This window comes from Schistocerca americana, chromosome 1, assembly GCF_021461395.2.
Source record: "Schistocerca americana isolate TAMUIC-IGC-003095 chromosome 1, iqSchAmer2.1, whole genome shotgun sequence".
NCBI classification, from domain to species: domain Eukaryota; kingdom Metazoa; phylum Arthropoda; class Insecta; order Orthoptera; family Acrididae; genus Schistocerca; species Schistocerca americana.
This window is the reverse complement of record NC_060119.1, coordinates 936,165,955-936,170,040: the sequence shown is the minus strand read 5'-3', so window position 1 is coordinate 936,170,040 and position 4,086 is coordinate 936,165,955.

Below are 4,086 nucleotides of genomic sequence, written 5' to 3'. Positions count from 1 at the left end.
CCTGTTTTTACCTTGCGCTTGAAAATGGCTCTACAGCCGAGACCGATATATTGATACAAATAAATAATACAAACTTACAGTCAAATGGCGACAATAATTTCATATAAAAAGCATATTAAGACTAAGGTCCCCTACCAAGGAGAATTCGCTGATTAAAAAAATTATCGGTAAAGGAAGGACAAGGAATAGAGGACTAAGCTGGTAAGGAATTGTAAAAAATAAAAAACCGACTGAAGAGCTACCGAAGATAACTCGCAGCATTATGAAGTAGTGAAACTAAATTTCTTCTAAAGGCGACTAGTACAATCGACTAGGCTCATCCACGCTTCTTGGTTTACGATTTACTTTAGTCGCTTCAAGCTAGCTGTGGGATGGTTCTGTTGACACTAGATTACCAAAGCCCCGTAAAATCTATGACTACAGAAGTGCATAAAAGAGAACATTTTGTACTTAATTTAATATGAAACGTTCCACTCGAGACCTAATAATTGCAATTAATTAATACATAACCTACACATTATGTCCTTCGTTTCAATAAAAACTGGAGTAGTAATATGTACGATGATTCAGTAGCAACGTAACATATTCCCCCTTTTAGTGTTCTAGGGTTAAAGAGGTCGCGGACACACATCGAACAAAATCCTTTCGAGTATCGAGCGATATCATAACGAAATAATGAAGCCAACTATAAAACCGTCATTTTAGAGCGATCTCCCTGAAGGGGACACGGCCAAACACCCAAACTGATCATATTAAAACTGGGACAAGCCGTGGAAGCCTGTAACACTCATATCGGTTAGAAGTAGGTTTATATCATGTAACTGTGTATATGCAATTATGAAGTGTATATTCTGTGTTATTTAAACTCCTTGATCTGTGGCAAGAAAATTACAGTTTTTTAATATATATATGAAAAAGCTAAGGTATATGTTAAAATGATAAATTATTATAATATGTGTATGTTCAAAAAAAGAAAATGGTGAAACTTCCTGGCAGATTAAAACTGTGTACCGGACCGCGACACGAACTAGGGACCATATCAGCGTACACTCCGCTGCAGAGTGAAAATCTCATTTAAAGAAAATGTTTATTGAAAGCTCGTTCATGCTTAGGACACTTGTATCTATAACATGTAAAAACTGTAGGGAAGCCCCTCCCCAACGGAAATGGAATGGCGCGACGTAAAAGGTGGTTGTGGCGGTCGAACTGAGCGGTCCCTTTGTGTAACGGCACGCAGTATGTGGCTAGCAGTAGCATGGTACACTTGGACGGTGGTAACAGAGGCAATTGTAATCTGCTTTACAAAAGATTTGCCTCTGATGTGGATCTGGCTATTATTTGGTATTCTCAGCATAAAGGAATGGCTCTAATATGTTGAAAATCCGACGCCAAGACATTTTATACAGCATTCGAACATCAAGAGGCGTGAGTACAGTTAGTCGCCATGTCACTTGTTACCAATCTTCGCCACTGTTTCACTAACAACATACATTCAGCAATGTATATGGACATGGACCAGTTAATTTGTGTGTTGTTTTAATAATAATCACAAAAAACATAAATTCGTGTCCGGAACCACATTTCTATCCTGATCACGAACCTTTGCTGCGTCCTCACCTAAGTGCTAGTAAAACCGAGTATCCTTATTTCAGTGAACAATTCTTGCATTCAAGTGTTTAAAAGTAATTTCTTTTCTAATGCTAAAGGAGTAGTGAAAGTTAAAGCTAAAACCACAAAAGGGAATTTGGATAGGCTTTTGCTAAAGTATCCTTAGTTTACTACAAGATATAGTTTTGTAGGATTACTGTGCAAGATTGTGTAAATATTATTGTCTAGAATACCTGATTCACAGGTGATGAAAAGGCTAATAAGTTATGCTCATTTTCAAAAATAGTGTGGTTTTGATTTCTATTATGAATGGTTCCTTTTTTGAAGTTATTAATCCCAGTGTTGTATTTTACTGTCTCATAAAGTACATTGTGAACTACTCCAAATGAAGTGAATGAATATCTTTTTGAATGTCTTTTCTACTGTAATAATCAAAGAGCGTTGACTAGTGAAACTATACTAGTTTATGGGTCCCCATCATATTCTCCACCTATTAGGAAAAAATTGAACTATCACTGTTGCTAAGGAAAAACTGATATATGTAGAGGAGTTTGAACAGTGTATTTATGATATTATTGATCTTTATTTGAGTTTTTTTTCATGCCAGTCTAGATAAAAGTCCCTCATGTCAAAATTTAGTTCTGCATTTCATGCAGTAACATTTCAGTGTTTGATTAAGTAATGATCTTGAGTGTAGCAGTTATTAGTATGAGCTTGGAGCTAAATTACTTCCTACAATTTACTGGTGCGTGCGTTATTGTTAACTGCTACTATACATAGTTCAGAGTGCACTGTGTCAGTTTGTATCCTGTTTGCTATTCAAAGGGAAATCTCAATTAAAGTAACTTCAATAACCAATATTCAATTTTCTTAAACATATATTTCCAAATTAATGCGCCTAATTGGGCTGGCAACCGTTCATTTTTTTCCATTCATTTATGATTTTACCACTTTCATTAACTCCCAAGGTTAAAGTCCGTTTGGTTTTTCTGTTAACTTCACCAAATTCAAAATTATAGTCTGATAGACACACGGCCATTACACACACGCGCGGTCAATCTTCGAAATCGTCTCAGAGGGTAACATTAGCGTGATTCACGTTAGAGTGATATACGTCAGTGTTATAAGTGGCGCTGGGTGACAGGACATTCGGCAGTTTTACTCACTAAAGTACAGATTATAACATAAATATTGGCATAAAACTATTGTAAGACGAGCATTAAATGTCCAGCGGCCCGAACTTGAAATAGATCGCGCAAAATAATTAACAGAAAAATGTACAGGTCTTTAAAAGATAAAATTTAAAGTGTTAGCAAAATTAAAATGGATACAAAGACGATAGTAGGTCAGAACGAGCGAAATGAAAAAGTACATAGTGTACCGGCAATAAATTTATCAGTACGCCTCTGAATTGCTCCGAGCTGGTGGCGATTCCAAACAACGGTGCAGTATTCACGAATGTGTCACACAAACGTATCTCCTACAATTTCCCTACAAGCGACGTTCCGTCCTTGCTCCATTTCTTATCAGTTTGTGTGGCGTTTGAGGCATACAGACCACAGTTCTCCTCATTTTATTTGCCTTTTTTAAATGCTATATTTAGGATAGCTGACAGTAAGATGAGAATAACACGACCTTTAATATCCTGTGAAGTGTTGCACTTGCTCCGTAAAACTTTGGCAGGAGTTTTTAAAGTGTTATCGTGTCTTTTCCACGTCATTTGTAAATGATCAGCCAGCGACATATCCCTACACAGTCATTTTGGCCTCCGTCTTGGACGAGGGGCGTTAAATATTGCAAGACTTTTTTTCGGAAGCAGGTTGGTTTTATTCAGGATTCCAATACACCACAGTATTCCCCACTCATTTCACTACAAAACCCTATTTCTCAAGGTAGCCTCCGTTCAATGCAACGGCCTTACACCACCTAGTCCATGTCGTAACCAGCGTCTTGCTCCATCAATAATATCCTCGTCATCCACATACTGCTTCCCGCGAAGTGCATCCTTCATTTCGACGAACATTTAAGTCGGAAGGTGCGAGATCAGGTCTAGAGGGTGGGTGAGGAAGAACGGTCCAGAGAAGTTTCGTGAGCTCCTGTCGGACACGAAGACTTGCGTGAGTCATTGCGTTATCAAGGGGAAGGAGAAGTTAGTTTGGATTTTTGTGGTGACGAGCACGCTGGGTCATTCCTTCTGTTTCTTGAGAGTAACGTATCTGTGTGGCCGGCCTGCACGGTGGAGGTGGACGTATTAGTACGACCTTGTTGCGATGATGACAGACGCTTCGCTCAATGACTCACTCGCTCAGTGACTGGCTTACTGACAGGTCTCCGTAGACATACTCCAAGGGCCTACGAATGTCTGCGTTGCTCTGGTTTTCGGCATAAAAAGAAAATGATAGTTTTCTGCTTATAACCCACTTCCACTACAGATGCCACTTTGAAGGCTACATATAGCGCCGGCACCTATCGGTACTT